This window comes from Elgaria multicarinata, chromosome 8, assembly GCF_023053635.1.
Source record: "Elgaria multicarinata webbii isolate HBS135686 ecotype San Diego chromosome 8, rElgMul1.1.pri, whole genome shotgun sequence".
Taxonomy (NCBI): domain Eukaryota; kingdom Metazoa; phylum Chordata; class Lepidosauria; order Squamata; family Anguidae; genus Elgaria; species Elgaria multicarinata.
In genome coordinates this window covers 3,484,699-3,504,207 of record NC_086178.1, presented here as the reverse complement: position 1 = coordinate 3,504,207, position 19,509 = coordinate 3,484,699, and the positions used below count along the sequence as shown (strand labels likewise).

The following is a 19,509-nucleotide window of genomic DNA, read 5'->3' as shown; positions in this document are numbered from 1 at the left end:
TAATTTAAACCAATTCCTTCTGTTTGCTTTCTAGGTCGATATATATTCTTCAGATCTTTCCCGGTGACTCATTTTCCCCATTGTCAACATTCATTCTTGGACAGACGACTCCAGGTAAACTCTTACAAGAACTGAAAGCAATATTCTACTGAATAACCATTGCGTTCTAAGGCCTGGTTTTGTACTGTATCTGGAACAGTTGGTGTGGCGTGAAGATTAAGGTGTTGGGATAAGGCCAGGGAGGCCTGGGTTCAAATTCTCACCTAGCCAAGAAGGTCCCTTGTTGATCCTGGACCAGTTACTATTGTGCAGCCTAACCTACTTCGCAGGGTGGTTGTGAAGCTAAAATGGGTGGAGAATGTACCCTGCCCTGGGCGCCGTAGGGATAAAAATGTTGTAAATAAATGAATGAAATAAAACCCTGCTTATTGAATGCTCCGTTCTTTGGGTGGATTACAAACAGTTTTTTTGTTTTGTTTTGTTTTTCAGTTCAAGGTTGTGTGTTTTAACTTTTCTTGCAGCTTTCTGGCAAGTTTGGATTGCACAGGTGTTGTTCTTGGGGTGGGGTGGGCAAACTCTGCAAGGCACGCCCCGACGTTGGGTGGGTTACCTGTCAAAAGGTTTGCCCTTTGCAGCTGCGGCTTCTGCCCTTGGTTCGGTCTCCTTGCTCTCGCTCTGTGCGCGTGTGTGTGTGTTCTTCTCTTTGTGAATGTAAATAATGCATGCCGGATGCAAGCAAGAGCTGAAATTTTAGAACAAGGGCTGACCTGACAGATTTTGCTGATCAGCCCGGTTGGTTACGTGCAGCGGAGCCTTGGAGGAGTTATTTTTGGGCTCAGTTAACTGCTGCTCTCTGCATCTGACGCGGAGAGAGGACGATTCCTCAGAAGCAAAGGGACAAGGCTGTGGTGTCTGCCCTGGTTTCTCATTCTTCCTCCTTCCACGTCTTGGGAGTCCAAGCCAGGCACATGTGCTACCTTTTGTTGCAGCCGGGTCCTGAACACGCACATCCAAAGGGTAGGCCAAATCCTGACCTCTCTTCCAGACATGCAGGGCTTGATCCAGCCAAAGCTCAGCTCTTTGAAGCCCCATTGCTTTTAGTGAAAGGTTTGTGTGTTCATCTCTCTCTCTCTCTCTCTCTCTCTCTCTCTCTCTCTCTCTCTCTCTCTCTTCCTTACTGAAATAAATGGAACTTAAAAGCATCTAATGTTGGCAAGACCAGGCCCCAGATGTTCGTAGCATTATCCAGGGTGGGGACTGACCTTCACTGTGTGCATTTCCAGGAGCTGACTGTGAGAGGCCTACTGGGCTTGCATGTCAAGCTGGTGTAGGGTGACCACATGGAAAGGAGGACAGGGCTCATGTCAAAACCCTCCTGATTGTTAGAGCAGTACGACAATGGAACCAGTTACCTAGGGAGGTGGTGGGCTCTCCCACACTAGAGGCCTTCAAGAGGCAGCTGGACAACCATCTGCCAGGGATGCTTTAAGGTGTATTCCTGCATTGAGCAGGGGGTTGGACTCGATGGCCTTGTAGGTCCCTTCCAACTCTGCTATTCTTTGATTCTATGATCTTTAACGGTTGCGTAGAAAAGGGAATTTCAGCAGGTGTCTTTTGGATGCATAAGAACATAAGTACCATACTGGATCAGACCAAGGGACCATCTAGTCCAGCACTCTGTTCGCACAGTGGCCAACCAGCCATCGGCCAGGGACCAACAAGGCAGGACATGGTGCAACAGCACCCATGTTCCCCAGCAACTGGTGCACACAGGCTTATTGCCTCGAATACTGGAGATAGCATACAACCATCAGGGCTAGTAGCCATGGATAGCCTTCGCCTCCAGGAATTTATCCAACCCCCTTTTAAAGCCATCCAGATGGGTGGCCATCACTACATCTTGTGGTAGTGAGTTCCATAATTTAACTATGCTCTGTGTGAAGACATACTTCCTTTTATTTGTCCTGGATCTCCCACCAATCAGTTTCATGGGATGACCCCGGGTTCTCGTACTTTGAGAGAAGGAGAAAAATGCATGCAGCATCTGGTGAAGTGCCCTCTTCATCACAACAGTTAAAGCTGCAGGAGCCTTGCCTAGTATGCCCAGGGCACGTGGGAGGCAGACTTTGTCATCGTGAGAGGGACCCGTGAAAATCTGTGAGTGCCTAGTAACGAGCGTGCAATAAAACGCTCGTCTGATGGAGCTCTGAGCTGCAGCGAACGAGGAAGCCCCCAGTTCAAATCTCACCTCTGCGATGAACTCACTGGGTGTCTCAGCCATTGCAGTGTCTCACGGACCTACCTCGCAGGGTTGTTCTGTGCTTAAAGTTAGCAATGTCTCCTTGATGCTTTGCTCTAAATCTGCGGTGTTGTCATTTAAGCCCATTGCTTTCTTGACCTAGCCTTAAGTCATGAGACGTCCGTGCCGCTCATGCTCTTCCTGAGACCCAGAGGGCCAAAGCATCCCTTTTAAAATGGGAGATTGCGTCTGGGGAGCAAGTCAGGGCGAGAAATTGGGATCTTCGCTTGTGCAAGACTTGTCCAGTTCCGTCCATAGAAAAGGAAAGTTAGAATGACGGGGAGTTTTGTTTATCGAACACACAGCTGTTATCTAAGCCTGCTTAGCCTTTTAAAAAAGAGGAGAAAACCCTTTAAAATTTTGCCTGCAGTGGTTTGAATGTTCTTAACCGCTCAAGCTGCCCCTTGGTCAAACAAAGAAATCCTGCGTGTGCGTGTTTGCGTTAGGAAAAAAAGGCTTAAGCAGTGGAGACTATTAAGCTTAGAAAAATGGTTTTGGAGAGGAGGGGAGGGGTGCGGGATGAGAATACGTTTATAAAACCATGAATGGTGATGAGGGAAGGGAGGCAAATTATTTTGACTCCTACGATGCTGCTTGGAGCATTGGCGGCAGGTTCTGGAGGAACAAAAGGCTGTTTGTTTTCACTTGGGACCTAACTAACCCATGGCATTACTTGCGACAGGGGTGTCGTGGGCAGCAGAAGTGACTTAATGAGCAAAAAAAGAAGTAAAGGTGAGAATTAGACTGTTACCTGAAGGTCTAAAACAGCCTTCCTCAACCTGGGGCGCTCCAGATGTGTTGGACTGCATCTCCCAGAATGCCCCAGCCAGCGGCTGGGGCATTCTGGGAGTTGTAGTCCAACACATCTGGAGCGCCGCAGGTTGAGGAAGGCTGGCCTAAAAGCTATGTTTAACGGCAGTGGAACCTCCATATCCCAGCATAGGCGTGCACAGCACATTTCATTAGGTGGTTCAGCCAGGGATTTTTTTTTTAAGGTAAACATTGATTGAATATACAGTAATAAAGGACTTTTTTTTCATTCATCAAACAAACAAAATAAACGAAAACTGAAGTAAACTGTATTTTTTTAATTAACAAATAATCCGTACTGCACTGTTGTAATTATTTGATTGGGACTGAAGTAGAGGAGCACTAATTTTACTGTACTTATTGTCTTTAAATGTGGTTAAATATCCCACAGTTGCCTTGCTATTCTGTTTCTACAATTCTTTTTCTCCTGTCTTTTCTTCATCTTCTCTTCGTTTTCAGGCTGCGTCCTATGCACATTTACCTCAGAGTAAGTTTGATTGATCTCAGTGGGGCTTACTTCTGAGAAGACGTACATAGGTTTGTGCTGCAGCTCTGTTTTAAAGTGACACAAGATACACACATTCCATGTTTACCAAAAGAACGGCTTGAAAAAAGGGGATTGGACAAGAATTGGATAAGAATTGTTTTAGCAAGCATCCTGAAAAAGGTGCTGCTGCATGAACCCTCCTTAGCCAGGAGGTCCTGGGGGGCATTGCAGTTCTCCCCCCTGCCCCCTTTCTTTTCTCTTGCTGGAGGCCAGACTGGGGTGGGCGGTGGGGCAGCGATGAGGAGAGGAGGCAGGTGAACATACAGCTTCTCTCTCTCTCTCTCTCTTTCTCCCAAACATTACAGTACCTGCAGGGCTGATGACGAGTGGAGGGTGGCAGCTCCGAAGGGGGGAGGGCCCCAATCCGCAGCTCCGGGCAATCTTACTCCTTACCGAAACAGCCCCCTCCTCGGCTCCACCACGTGCTGCTTCCTGGCCCCAGCGTGGCTGCTGCTCCCACCTTGTTCAGCAACTGTCGCGAGAGGTCAGGCAGAGCAGCTGGGAGCAGGGAGCGGCTGAGTGAGTGAGTGAGTGAAAGAGCGAGTGAGCGAGCCGGGGGTGGGGGCGGGGGCAGCGGCTGCACCGGTGAAAAAAGCCTTCCGGAGGAGGAGCGGGGTGGGGAGCAGCTGAATTTGTCCCTCTTTCCTACAGCTAGCACCGGCCCTGCTACTGCAACATGGCGGCGGATTAGGGTGTTCAACTGAACCCTTTGAACCTGTTGTCCGCACGCCAATGATCCCAGGGCAGTTTAGCTTCTGCTCCCAAGTACAGGGGCCAAAGATGTAAGAAATCCCCGGCATGTCACTCGCCTTACTGAAATCCTTTTTGCATCTCTCAAAGCTCCTTGGATGTTTCTCCTGTGCAGAAACCTCCAGAATCACCTTGAAATTTTGCTCGCGGTGAAATTTTGTGTCGGTGCCACAGGGCCAGAGTTTGGAGGCATCCCTCAGGGCATCCAGCTGGGCCCTGGGGGAGGCAGCCTCCTGGGCAAAACTGACATTCAGCCTGACCCACGGCAGGCCTTGGCCCTTGTTCCGGTAGCCTCCGGCCTGCCAGCTCCTGAGCCCGCCCTGCCCACGTGGCTCCGGGCTGTTCCTAGAGGGAGCCTTAGATTTCCAGCAAAGACAAACAGTGTAGGGGAATCTGAGCCGGCCCTGTTGACGCTCCATGACCCGGCCACGCCGTTCTCAGCTCCATATACGGCTGGGAGCGAGGACTGGGGGAAGAGAGACCAACATGAATACCAGACATTCACCGCATTCTTCCTTCACGGCAGGCTTCCCGATCGCTTCCCTCTCCTTTCCCCATTAATTCAGAACATGAGCTGGGCGTTGCGTACAGAGAGAATCCAATGTTCTGAGTGTCACCTCCTGGGAACACATATTCTCGCGGATGAGATAATATTGTGCTTAACTCCAGCACCGCTGCCTCCGCCTTGTTCCCACCATCTGCCGGCCACATCGTGCCCAAATGTGCAGTAGCGGCTTGTCAAGCCCTGGGCAGGTAGTTGGGTCTTCGGGGAGGATTCCTCTCTCCACCTTTGCCTCTTTGGAGCTACTGTCCGGATGTGACTTTCATTCAGAAAACCAAGCGGCTGTCTGGATGCCCCCTCCCACCCCAAGCAAAGCTGGGACCTTCTAGCATCAGAGGAATTCCTGGCTGGGGAGGGGGCAACCAGACAGCCTGGGGGGTCCCTAGGGTAGCAAATGCTAGAGAAATACATCTGCCCGACACCTCGGACAGCCACGGTCAGTGGGAATTAACTCTACGGGACTAGATGGGGCAAAAATTCGACTCAACATCTAAGGTCCTCCTTCAGCTGCCTACTCCGAGGGAAGCTCAGAGGACGGCCACAAGGGAGAGGGCCTTTTCTGTGGTGGCCCCCCAATTATGGAACGATCTCCCCGATGAGGCCAACATTGCTATCTTTTCGGCGCCAGGTTAAGACTTTCCTTTTCTCCCAGGCATTTAACAGCATATGTTGCGTTTTAACTGATTCCAAAATGAGCTTTGGCCTGGCTGAGTGTTTACAAATTGTTTTAAATGTTAATGGTTTTTATGCTTTGGTTTTTAAATTTTGTATATTGATTTTTAATGTCCGGTCTTTTTAATCTAATCTTTTTAAGGTTTGTAAACCACCCAGGGAGTTTCAGCTATGGGACAGTATATAAATGTAATAAATACTGCGACTACTAATCGAAAAAACGCCATGAGTGAGAAAGATATGATGATGATGATGATGATAATGATAATAATAATAATAATAATAATAATAATAATAATGTACAGCAGATGAATATGTATTTTAGGCAGGGTACCAAATCTGGCCCACTTGGGGTCTCAATCCAATCCTGGGGGCAGTTTCCAAAAAGACATTACTTACCCCCTTCTTTCTTCAATCCCTGAGTGTTCGGCGATTTTCTGGCTTTTCCCTATTTTTTTCTCCGTTCTAAAAGGATGAAAGGCCTAGAGATGTAAAATTTCCGGAAATTTTGAAGCCATGGAAAAAAACCCGTTTCCCCCCCCCCAGTTTTTTTTTGGCGGGGAGGGGGGGAACGGAATTTTTTGGAAATATTGAAATAATGCAATATTACCACTTTTTACAAATTGAAAGTCACTTTGTTACTGTAGGAATATAAAATGTAATTATGTCCAAGTTTGTTTGGCATAAAATTATTACATTTGGTATATTAACAGTAGTGTATTCAAACGATTATTACAAATTTAATTTACTTTTTTTACTTTTTCTGGTAACAAATGGAGCTACAAGCTCCTGAGCTGTTAGGAACACCTGAATTGTAAGGAACCTCTTTGGTTCTGCCAGTTTATGAGGAGCAGGCAAAAAACAATTAAAAACAACAACTGAAGAAACCACCAACATTAGTAACAAAGAAAATTATTTATGTCTCCGCTAGTCCTCCAGTGTCAAGTCATAAAGCCCCCATTCCCATAAAAAGAACTGAGAAAAATGGGGGCGGGGGAGACACCAAGGTTCAATGAATATGCATGAAATTTAATAAGGCTCATTTTCTGACCTATAGCTGTCAGTATTAGTTTCAGCCTCTGCTTCCATGGCAGTGCTGCCCCCTAGAGGCAGAAGTGCATCTTCCTCTTGCATTTGAGAGTTGTAGTCTCAGTTTGCAACCCAAGACTTGCTTGTCCTCGGTGCACAGACATTGTAATAATCTGATACTGTACAGTTTTTAGAAATCATTTGGAGAAGTAAATATCTGAACACCTTGTCTTAAACATTTTATTCATCATGCTAAAATAAAACATCCCATAATCCGTTTTTTCTTCATTTTTTTCAATTTTTCCAATTTTTCAGGAAAAAAAAACTAAAAAAAGCTTCAGAAAAAAGCGGGGGGGGTTTTTCCAAATTATTCCAATGCGTCCCCACATTCAGGTAGTGTGGTCAAGAGCTCTCCACACAGACTGATGTGCATGCACCCTCTCCACTGCTCCACAGGGAGAGGGGCCAGAAGCCCCTTCTCCGGTGGAGGAGTTTTACACATGTGCATTTCCTCCACGGGCAGTTGGGGTAGACCTAGGTCCCATTTGCCCCCCTCCCTCTCTCTCTCGGATAGCGCTCTTCTCAGACGATTGCCCAGATTGGGCACGGACGTCAAGGGTGAGGTGCTCCCCAAGGTTACCTGGCCCAAGTCGTTTAGGGCTTTATATGTGAAGGAAAGGAAAGGAACCTCTCGTGCAAGCACTGAGTCATTACTGACTCTTGGAGGGACGCCAGCTTTCGCTGATGTTTTCTTGGCAGGCCTTATAGCGGGGTGGTTCGCCGTTGCCTTCCCTGGCTGTTATTACCTTTCCCCCAGCTCACTGGGTACTAATTTTACTGACCTCGGGAGGATGGAAGGCTGAGTCGGCCTGAGCCGGCTGCCTGAAACCAGCTTCCGCTGAGATCAAACTCAGGCCCTGGGGAGAGTTTCAGCTGCAGAAACTGCTGCTTTACCGCTCTGTGCCACACAAGGCTCTTTTGTATGTGAACAACCCCTTAAACTTGGCTGGAAGCTTTAATGGCAATCAGTGAAGTTCTTTTAGCAAGGGTGTAACTTCCTGTCAGAAAGATCAGCATTCTACACCGGACCAGGCCTGAGGAGATTCCCACATAGAGTGCATTACACTAACCCAGCCTTGTGGTTACCAGTGCCTGTAGCACGGTAGCGAAGCTATCACAGTCCGCAGTTGATGTATCAGCTGAAGATGATCAAAGTTAGGGTCACTGAGGCCTAGTCACCCTAGTCACTGAGGCCACCTGTAAATGGCAAAGCTGAATCCAGGTGTACCACCCAAACGTTGCGCCTGTTACTTCAGAGGGAATGGGACCCCATCCAGAACTAGCAACTAACCTATTTCCTGGACCTGTGACCCACCCACCCACCCACTCACCAGGTTTCACAGTTCTCAGTCCCACTACAAGTGTTAACTTAGACTTTAGAATGACAGGAGTCCTTCCTGTACTGAGACGAAGTGGTTTCAGGCCAGGTGGAGCGTGTCTATGAGTGAAAGGGAGCTCACCCAGCAGGGATTCCTACATCTAGGAAATAGAAACCAAACACACAGTTGCAAGATGGGGGATACTTGGCTCAGCAATACTACAAACGAGAAGGATCTTGGAATTGTGGTAGATCAGAAGCTGAATATGAGCCAACAGTGCGATATGGCTGCAAGAAAGGCAAATGCTATTTTGCGCTGCATTAATAGAAGTAGAGCTTCCAAATCGCGTGAGGTACTGGTTTCTCTCTATTCGGCCCTGGTTAGGCCTCATCTAGAGTATTGTGTCCAGTTCTGGGCTCCACAATTCAAGAAGGATGCAGACAAGCTGGAGCGTGTTCAGAGGAGGGCAACCAGGATGACCAGGGGTCTGGAAACAAAGCCCTATGAGGATAGTCTGAAAGAACTGGGCATGTTTAGCCTGGATAAGAGAAGATTGAGGGGACATATGATAGCACTCTTCAAATACTTGAAAGGTTGTCACAGAGAGGAGGGCCAGGATCTCTTCTCGATCCTCCCAGAGTGCAGGACACGGAATAACGGGCTCAAGTTACAGGAAGCCAGATTCCAGCTGGACATCAGGAAAAACTTCCTGACTGTTAGAGCAGTACGACAATGGAACCAGTGACCTAGGGAGGTGGTGGGCTCTCCCACACTAGAGGCCTTCAAGAGGCAGCTGGACAAGCATCTGTCAATTATGCTGTAGGGTGGATTCCTGGCCTTGTAGGCCCCTTCCAACTCTACTATTCTATGATTCCTACTCAGTTTTCTGGGTGGTTCTTCTTGACACAACGTGCAATTAAAATGTGGAACTCATTGCTACAAGTCATTCGAGCGGTGGGCCTCGCTTAGACATTTCTTGAGAGGATGAAGCAGAGTCATAGAGGTGACACCTATTCAACGGTGGTTAGCCGCGATAGCTAAATTCAATCTCTGCGTATAAAGGCAGTCTATCTGAAAGTACCGGGTGCTGGGGACAGGAGGCCTCTCTGTCATGCCCACTTGTGATTTTCACAGACGTGTCCTGTCTGGGAAAGAGGATCCAGGCCAAGGATCTACAAGTGTCAGAGGTCAGGGGTTTTTTCTCCTTGTCTGCCTCGTCTCTTCTCAAGTGGGGACTGGAGAGGGGCGTTTGCTGCTCCAGTGTCAATCTCCCGCAGCTGGAGGAGCGAGACAGGAGCTTACAGGCCAACTGGCTTTTTTGTGCTCCTGCTTGCGTCAGGAGTGGATTGGGGCCGAAGTGCGCCGAGCCAGTGGCTGTTCGAGGGCGCATTAAGCCCTTGCGCGGTGCGAAATCAATTAGGAAGACGCCACCTCTCATTACCTCCTCATCCCGCTTGCAGCATCAAGAGGTGGTGCTATTGGGAGAGGAAATTAATCACGGAGCCAAACCTCGTAGCCTCTCCGTTTTACCGGAACTGTGGAAGGTAATTAACAGGTTTGCCGATCTCCTGGGTTCAATAGGAGATTAGGTACGTGACGTAAATGGCTTTTTCCCCCCCTTTTCTTTTCTTTTCGGTGCGTCGTTCGTAGGGGGTACAGTCGAAGGAAGAGGTTGTGGTGAGATTCAACAGCGCTGAGTCTGAATTAGCCTTGCAGGGAGGAAACGGGGGGGAAAACACCCTATATCTGCCTTGTCTGTGGCAATCCAAATTGAATTTCACCCCGTCCCTTTGCCTCATGAAATCTTGTTTTCTTATGAATCATTCTCTTAATTTAATACTGTGAACTTGGGGACCCTGCCGAGCGAGAGAGCGAGAAACTTTTTCAGTAACAACAGGCTTGGGCCAAATGGTTCTCGTAGCAGACCCAGGCAAGCGCTACGGCCCCAGCAGAGGAGCCATTATTATGACCTTTCCATTCTGTCCAGGGCCGAGCGGTGTTTGGCTGTAGACATCCTTGAGTTGGGCTGACGGGTCCTTCCAGAAGCTTCCAGATTTAGGCGGGGTGCTTTGGGAGAACAGGTAAGGGATGATTGCGTTGAAAGGGCCATGTGAGTTTCAACCCTCCTGCTCCTCAGTTTGAGAAGCTGCAATTTGCTTCTGTGTAAATTCATCAGGGTGAAGAAAAGGACAGGCAAAGGAGACAGGACTAGGGGTATACCATCTTAAGAACATAAGCGCCATGCTGGATCAGACCAAGGGTCCATCTAGTCTAGGACTCTATTCATACGGTGGCCAACCAGCTGTTGGCCAGGAAATCGATCCTCCCAGAGTGCAGGACACGGAATAATGGGCTCAAGTGAAAGGAAGCCAGATTCCGGCTGGACATCAGGAAAAAGTTCCTGACTGTTAGAGCAGCATGACAATGGAATCAGTTCCCTAGGGAGGTGGTGGGCTCTCCCACACTAGAGGCCTTCAAGAGGCAGCTGGACAACCATCTGTCAGGGATGCTTTCGGGTGGATTCCTGCACTGAGCGGGTTTTTTGACTCAATGGCTTTGTAGGCCACTTCCAACTACGATTCTATGAACCACAAGCAGGACATGGTGCAACAGCACCCTCCCACCCATGTTCCCCAACAACTGGTGCACACAGGCTTACTGTCTTGGATACCGGAGGTAGCACATAGCCATCAGGGCTCGTAGCCATTGATAGCCTTCTCCTCCAGGAATTTATCCAACCCCCTTTTAAAGCCATCCAAATTGGTGGCCATGGTTTGGTGCTGCTGCAAAGTTCGTGCGATTCAGCTGCGGCAGGTGAGGCTCAGAGGTGGCGTCATCTTGGGGCACCAGGTTATGCCAGTTTGGCTCCGCTGGGGAGAAGGTTAATCCAGGTGGGGATGTGGGGTCAGTTTTGAGCCAGCTTTACAAATGGGAGAGAGACAGGTCAGGGGAGGAAGAGAAGGAAGAGGACGAGGCAGCACTGGAGGGCTAACTGGGGCGTTGCGTATGCGCCCTTAGCATAAATGGCAGTTACAAATGACATCCCCATTCCTGCCTTCCTGGAAGCTAGACCAGTCCTGAAGGGCAGAGTTTTGATTGATTTGTTACATTTATAAAGATAAGCACATTGACATGTCTTGCCTTTCCTCCCTGAAGCTCAGGGTGGTCTCTGTGGTTCCACGCCTACCCCCCTGTTATGCTCACAATAACCCTGCCATGTAGGTTCACCCAGTGAGCTTTGTGGCTAATGAGGGATTTGAACTCAGCTCGCCCCAGACCTAGTCCAGCACCATTATATCATTACACCCACTCGATGCTTGACAGGGCTTAGGCAACAGCTTCTGCCATCCCCTGCTAGTGTGGACATTGGCTACTGGGCAGAGCTGTATGACACCATCCCTAATATGGGCCTAAATATATACGAAGGTCCACTTGCTTTTGAAAATCTGTTTTTCACTTTGGATTTTGCTGCACCCTTGAAGAAGTGAACATAAGAACCACGCTGGATCAAGCCAAGGGTCCATCTAGGAGAGACATGATAGCACTCTTGAGGGGAGACATGAGAGCCCTCTTCAAATACTTAAAAGGTGGTCACACAGAGGAGGGCCAGGATCTCTTCTCGATCCTCCCAGAGTGCAGGACACGGAATAACGGGCTCAAGTTAAAGGAAGCCAGATTCCAACTGGACATCAGGAAAAACTTCCTGACTGTTAGAGCAGTACGACAATGGAATCAGCTACCTAGGGAGGTGGTGGGCTCTCCCACACTAGAGGCCTTCAAGAGGCAGCTGGACAAGCATCTGTCAGGGATGCTTTAGGGTGGATTCCTGCATTGAGCAGGGGGTTGGACTCGATGGCCTTGTAGGCCCCTTCCAACTCTGCTGTTCTATGATTCTAGTCTGTTCAGAGTGGCCAAACAGCTGCCCACGAGAAACTCACAAGCAGGACATGAGTGCAACAACACCGTCCCACCCATGTTCCCCACCAACTGGTGTCCGTAAGCATTCTGCCTCTGACACTGGGGGTAGTATAAAGCCCTCAGGACTGGTAGCCATTGATGGCTTTCTCCTCCGTGAATGTGCCTAATCCCCTGATGAAGCCATCCAAGTTGGTGGCCATCACTATATATTGTGGTAGCAAATTCCATAGTTTTAACTATGCGCTGTGTGAAGAAGTCCTTCCTTTTTTGTGTCCTGGATCTCCCACCATTGAGTTTCATGGGTTCCACTATTATGGGAGAAGGATGATCGTGGGGCAAAGCAGGTGCGCTGCTTCTGAGGACTCTTGCTTCGTTGATGGACACATCAGGTCAACCTAAGACATGTTCCGGTTGTTGTTTCATAGAATCATAGAATAGTAGAGTTGGAAGGGGCCTACAAAGCCATCGAGTCCAACCCCCTGCTCAGTGCAGTAATCCACCCTAAAGCATCCCTGACAGAGGGTTGTCCAGCTGGTTGGTGATATGAATTGGTGTTGAGTAGCCTGATAGGTCTGGCATTAGTTTGGGTTTTCCCTGGGTTTTGTCCCTAAACTCCGTGTTCCGGATGAGATGAGTATCCTGGGAGGGAGTTGCAGGCACAAGGGAGAGCAAAGGGAAAAGACGGACGCTGTAAGGCATCTGAGGTGGTGGAGGAGAGAACATTTGAGAAGAGTTACTGATGGGAAACCTAAAGCGTGTCAGAGAATGTTAATAGCCACCTTGAGTGAAGTGAAATGAAGGCATGGAATATTTTGTAGGGCATATTGATTTTCTATATATTCCCTGTTAAGCGTACACTTCAAATGCCATATCCATAAATACGAATCCAGGTCTTTGATTCCAGTTTTCAGGTAAGATTAGCTTATCATTGAGTGCTCCATCTGTTATGTGTTATAATTCACATTTACATCTTCTGAGGGTTATTAACATAATTGGGCTTCTTAAATATATATATTCTCTTGTCAAGCAGCCGGTTTCTCTGGCAAATTGTCATTTCAGCCTTTTACTTAATATCCCACGAGCCTTATTTATTATCGTACTAAATTTGGGATTATAAATCATTAGTTTGTGCTTCAGTGTGTGTGTGTGTGTGTGTTGGGGTATTCACCACCGCAAATCCAACATGAAATACTTGAAAAAGTTCTACTTTATTCGTACTGCATTTTAAAACTGCCAATTTTTAATTAATTAATTAATTTTTTTTAAAGCAGGAGGGTGTGGTTTTGCAAATGAGCAACTTTCTTTAGCTGCTTTCAAAACAAAGGGGGGGGGGGAAGAGCTGGATTCTGGGTTTCGGGTTTTTGCTTTGAACGAAACACCCGCTAGCTTCATTTCAGAGCTCAGCCCCTGCGAGGGAGTTTGGGAAATATTGGCAGAATGGACAGCCGTGGTGAAGCAAAGCTCAGCCAACCTAGTTCTGCACTCAGCAGGTGTCAATCCAGCCGTGAGCCGGGCGTTGGCGCTCAAAGATATTTTCCATTTCTTCTGAATCTATGGTCAATGGCAGCCTTTCCCAGCCTGCTGCACTCCAGATGTTTTGGACCAAGTCCCATCAGCTCCAGCCAGCATGGCCAGTGGTCAGGAATTATGGGTGTTGTAGTCCAAAACATCTCCAGGGCATCTGGTAGGCGTATTTTCTGAAATGAAATTGGAAGCACACTTGGAAAGCGTGTGTTTTTGCAGTGTGTTGTAACTGTGTAAGGATTACTCTCTCCCTGCCTACTCCCTCACCCCAGGACACTCACCCTTCTGTTTCTGCACACTTCTAGGATCAGGCTGTGTCCCCCACACTTGAAAGGAGGCCAGCCAGTCAGCCGGTAACTCCTGCAGAGTTGCAACAGAGAAGGTCATCCGGCTAAATCTCTGTCCAGGAGCTCTGGAAGGATCCTGTTGCATCTGGAGGCACACTGGCTGGGGTGATTGGAGTTGTGTAGTCCAACACATCTGGGGGGCACCGTGTTAGTGAAGGGCACTTAGACTAGAATGACCCTATGGAATAGAGGACGGCTCCTGTATCTTTAACAATTGCGTAGAAAAGGGGATTTCAGCAGGTGTCATTTGTATATGTGGAGAACCTGGTGAAATATCCTCTTCATCACAACAGTTAAAGTTGAAGGAGCTATACTGGAGTGACCAGATTTAAAAGAGGGCAGGGCACCTGCAGCTTTAACTGTTGTGATGAAAAGGAAATTTCACCAGGTTCCTCATCTATACAAATGACACCTGCTGAAATTTCCTTTTCATCACAACAGTGAAAGCTGCAGGAGCCCTACCTAGTGTGACCAGATACAAAAGGGCGAAGGGCTCCTGCAGCTTTCACTGTCATGATGAAGAGGGAATTTCACCAGGTGTCATTTAGACGTATGCTGCATACATATAAATGACACCTGCTGAAATTCCCTTTTCTTTACAACTGTTAAAGATACAGGAGCCCTGTCCTCCTTTCCATAGGGTCACCCTACTTTAGACATATAGAACACGTCCTGTTTTAGGAAGGAAGCTAGATTTATTTATTTATTTATTTATTTATTACATTTATATACCGCCCTATAGCTGAAACTCTCTGGACGGGTTACAAAAGTTAAAAACAGTGAACATAAGACAATCCAACCCAAGGAGATGAATCCATGCGCTAAACCACAGGGAAATGAAAGCCCACGTGTGTCGGTCAGGGCAGGATTAATTGTTCATAATGAAACAGGATGTGCAAGTGCTTTATGGGGTGGGGGGCGATACGGGGAGGTGACACTGGGCCTGCATCGCATACCGAGACGGGCTGCAAGCTGCACCTTGAGTTAGCACAATCATGTGAAAATAGAAGTACCTGCCCAACTCTCTCGCTTCGTTTGTCAAGCCACCCTATTTCCTGAAATATTCCGATTCCTGCCTTTCCGAGCTGCTCTCGAGAATAATAGTACTACACTCACGCACACGCACCGCTGCATGTTTAGTTAGACTTTCATATCCCACAAGAGGAGCTGGGAAAGTCCTCCATTGAAATGTCAACGTGGCAAGAGTTCTACACACAGATGAGGTTTTGCATCTGCCCCACTGCGGTTCCTTCGAGACCGGGGGGCGTCCTCATGCACGGAGCGTTTCTCTGGACTGGTTAAGAACATGGGAAGGACATGGGAGCGTCAGCCTTCCCCCACTGCTGCTCCCCAGCTTCTGGTTTTCAGCGTCATGTTGTTGCTCCATATTGCCTCCACCTCCAGCAGGCGTTCGTAGGCCTCTCCGCCTCCATGGATTGATCATATCCCCCTTCAGAGCCCTTTCAGACAGTGGGCAGCCATCAGCTTCAGAAATTAGGCCCGCATAGCTGTCCTTGCCTGTTTGTGGGTCTGTGGCACTGCTGGCAAACCACTATAGAGCCTTAGAAAGGGCACATTTAGCTAGAAAACGAGCTCAATTTGGCATTTCTAAAGAACTGGGAATATTTAGCCTGGAGAAGAGAAGGTTGAGGGGAGACATGAGAGCACTCTTCAAATACTTGAAAGGTTGTCACACAGAGGAGGGCCAGGATCTCTTCTCCATCCTCCCAGAGTGCAGGACACGGAATAACGGGCTCAAGTTAAAGGAAGCCAGATTCCGGCCGGACATCAGGAAAAACTTCCTGACTGTTAGAGCAGTGCGACAATGGAATCAGTTACCTAGGGAGGTGGTGGGCTCTCCCACACTAGAGGCCTTCAAGAGGCAGCTGGACAACCACCTGTCGGATGCTTGAGGGTGGATTCCTGCATTGAGCAGGGGGCTGGACTCGAATATTGTAGGCCCCTTCCAACTCTGCTTATAGCAGAGTTGGAAGGGACCTACAAAGCCATCGAGTCCAACCCCCTGCTCAATGCAGGAATCCACCCTAAAGCATATGCATGACCTGGCCCCTGTAGGGTGACCCTATGGAAATGAGGACCGGGCTCCTGCATCTTTAACAGTTGTATTGAAAAGGGAATTTCAGCAGGTGTCGTTTGTATGCAGGCAGCACCTGGTGAAATTCCTTCATCGTAACAGTTAAAGCTGCAGGAGCCCTGCCCTCTTTTGTATCTTGTAGGGAACTTTGGTTCTTGGGCAAGTTAGTTTCCTTACCATTTCACTGCTTTGCCTCCTGGGAAATGAGTGTCCACGCCCACCTCAGCAGCCATTTTATGAATGGGCAAGCCGCTGCCATGGCAGCCATTTTGTGAGGGTGTCCATGACACTGTATATTCCGAACTTGCCACTGAAGGGCCGCTGCGATTGCTCTCAGAATGGGGCGTCATGGGGATTGCAAGACACCCCCCCCCCCCGTTCAGTTTCTAGCCAGATAAAGGGTGATGACCCGTCCTGGGGAGCACATACGTGGGTGGGATGACTTTGTGTGGATGCAATCTTTTACCACTCGGTTGAACTAGTAATTGAAGTGGCAATCCTGTACCTCGCCTTCCCCAACCTGGTGCCCCATGACATATGTTGGACTACAACTCCCATCCTGCCAGGAACATGGCAGGGGCTGGACTTAGGTCCTTCTGCATGCAAATTAAGGCTGTGTTGCTTTCCTTACTTTCAAACATGTTGAGGCCTGGACTGAAGGCCTTTAGATCCATGTGGGCAGAAGGCCACGTGGGAAAGCCTGCCACAAGTGTAATCCGTGGCCGGCGCATCGCCCCTCCCTAATTCCAGTGAGCAAAGCCAGGGCTAGAAAGTGCTTAACCAGTGGCTGAGACAGCAGAGGCCTTTAAAATAAAATAAAAAAGCTTCACTTTGGAAGCATCCGCAGAATCTGGGACAGCTTTTACTACCAGCAAGTAAACAAATTCCAATGAAAATCAACTTCCATTTTCCAGAATTCCTCTGGCTCTGAAGTAAGGCTTCATGCTGGGCTTTTCTTTGGCCTCTGAGAGTGTCAAGGAGATATTATAGTTCCCGGCACATTTTCTCTTTTTCGTTTTTTTTAAATGCTTGTTCCAATTGTTTGTGCACTGAGGAACTTTTCAGAGTATCTGTTTTTAGTGTTGCAGTGTTTTCAGCTGGGAAACAGCCCTGATCCTGCTGTGCAGTCTGAGACATATCTTCGGCTTTTTATACCTGGCCAGCCTATATTCTGGATGATTGCTGATTTGGGGGCATTTCACTCAGGACTACTCCTCTTTGGTTGCAAACTCTAACAGAATATTGTAGAGCTGCAAAGGTAGGGTGACCATATGAAAAGGAGGACAGGGCTCCTGTATCTTTAACAGCTGAATAGAAAAGGGAATTTCAGCAGGTGTCCTTTGTATGCAGGCAGCACCTGGTGAAATTCCCTCTTCATCACAACGGTTAAAGCTGCAGGAGCTATACTAGAGTGACCAGATACACACAAAAAAGGCAAGGCTTCTGCAGCTTTAACTGTTGTGATGAAGAGGGAACTTCGCCAGGTGCTGTATGCAAAGAAATGACACCTTTTCAACATTCCCTGTTCTATACAGCTGTTAAAGATATAGGAGCCGTATCCTCTTTTTCATATGGTCACCTTAGCAAAGGGAGCCTGGAAGGGACCAGTAAAAAGCTTCAAGGTGTGGGAGCACATGTAGGGTGACCATATGAAAAGGAGGACAGGGCTCCTGTATGTTTAACAGTAATGTAGAAAAGGGAATTTCATCAGGGGTCAATTGAAGAGGGTGAAATTCCCTCTTCATCACAACAGTTAAAGCTGCAGAAGCCCTGCCCTCTTTTGTATCTGGCCACTCTACTATAGCTAGTGTAGCTTTAACTGTTGTGATGAAGAGGGAATTTCACCCACTTCAATTGACCCCTGCTGAAATTCCCTTTCCTACATTACTGTTAAAGATACAGGAGCCCTGTCCTCCTTTGCATATGGTCACCCTAAGCACATGCCTTATGACCACGTGGCCATTGGCCATGTTGGCTGGGGCTATGGGGGAAGCAGATGATGGGAATTTATAGAAAAATGTATTGGTGTGGACAGATGTTTGAGAAAGAGAGAGAGAAAGAGAGAGAGAGAGAGAGGTTTTTCCTCCACTCATTATGGTCTTGGATGTCATACCTCTGCTGGAGGAATCATCCGCAGAGGAAAAGCTAGGACCTTCAGAGGCAGATGTCCCCAGGGAAAAGGTTGTCTTAGAAGCCCCCAGCACTAGCCAAGATGGTTCTGTTCCCCCAGGGGTGATGCCTTTGAATCTTCCTCCAAGAAAGTCAGAGAGTGAGCCACCACCTAGCCCCTGGGAATGCTGAAGAGGGCTCCTCATGAGTAAAGGATGAGTAAAGGACTCCTCATGAAGAGGGCCCTTCTCATAAGGAGAACTTCTTACACAAGGCTCTAATGTGATGCAAGTGAGTCCTGGGTTCATAAACACCAGCTTCGGTTCAGATCTGCTGCTTACTGGAAGAACATCTTTTTGTCTGTCCAATGCTGTAAAATCCTTGCTTTCTGATTGATTGGTCGATTCTCTGTGCTGCTGACTTTTGGGCTCCTGCTAGACACTCCTGTTTGGACAGTTTACCTGTGTTTTGACTTTAACCACACCTCAAACTGTTCTCCTTAGAGTGACCCTGTGAAAAGGAGGACAGGGCTCCTGTATCTTTAACAGTTGCATAGAAAAGGGAATTTCAGCAGGTGTCATTTGTATATATGGAGAACCTGGTGAAATCCCCTGTTCATCACAACAGTTAAAGCTGCAGGAGCTATACTAGAGTGACCAGGTGCAAAAGAGGGCAGGGCTCCTGCAGCCTTAACTGCTGTGAGGAAGAGGGAATTTCACCAGGTTCTCCATATATACAAATGACACCTGCTGAAATTCCCTTTTCAATACAACTGTTAAATTTATTTTATTTTATTTATTTATTTATTTATTACATTTTTATACTGCCCAATAGCTGAAGCTCTCTGGGCGGTTCACAAAAATTAAAACCATAATAAAACAACAAACAGGTTAAAAACACAAATACAAAATACAGTATCAAAAGCAAAACCAGGATAAAACCACACAGCAAAATTGATATAAGATTAAAACACAGAGTTAGAACAGTAAAATTTAAATTTAAGTTAAAATTAAGTGTTAAAGTACTGAGCGAATAAAAAGGTCTTCAGCTGGCGACGAAAGGAGTACAGTGTAGGCGCCAGGTGGACCTCTCTGGGTTGCTCATTCCACAGCCAGGGTGCCACAGCAGAGAAGGCCCTCCTCCTGGTAGCCACCTGCCTCACTTCCTTTGGCAGGGGCTCACGGAGAAGGGCCCCGTGGATGATCTTAAGGTCCGGGCAGGTACATATGGGAGGAGGTGTTCCTTCAAATAACCTGTCCCCAAACCGTTTAGGGCTTTGAATGTCAATACCAGCACTTTGAATTGGGTCCGGACCTGGACTGGCAGCCAATGAAGTTGTAAAAGGACTGGCGTTAAAGATACAGGAGCCCTGTCCTCCTTTTCATAGGGTCACCCTAGTTCTTCTGGAACTCTCCTTCTTGAGCAGTAATATTGTGCTCTTGAACTTTGCCCATTAACTGACTTCTCC

General features: G+C 47.9%; 1 protein-coding gene across 3 annotated transcripts in view; it reads left to right on the top strand.

The window, feature by feature from the left end:
* Nucleotides 1-19,509, top strand: part of LPP (LIM domain containing preferred translocation partner in lipoma) — a 378,416-nt gene that overhangs the window by 76,611 nt on the left and 282,296 nt on the right. For all 3 annotated transcript variants that reach the window (XM_063131781.1, XM_063131780.1, XM_063131782.1), the window contains one exon: nucleotides 35-114. The gene's annotated coding sequence lies outside the window, so the exon portion shown is untranslated. The remainder of the gene's footprint in view (nucleotides 1-34; nucleotides 115-19,509) is intronic.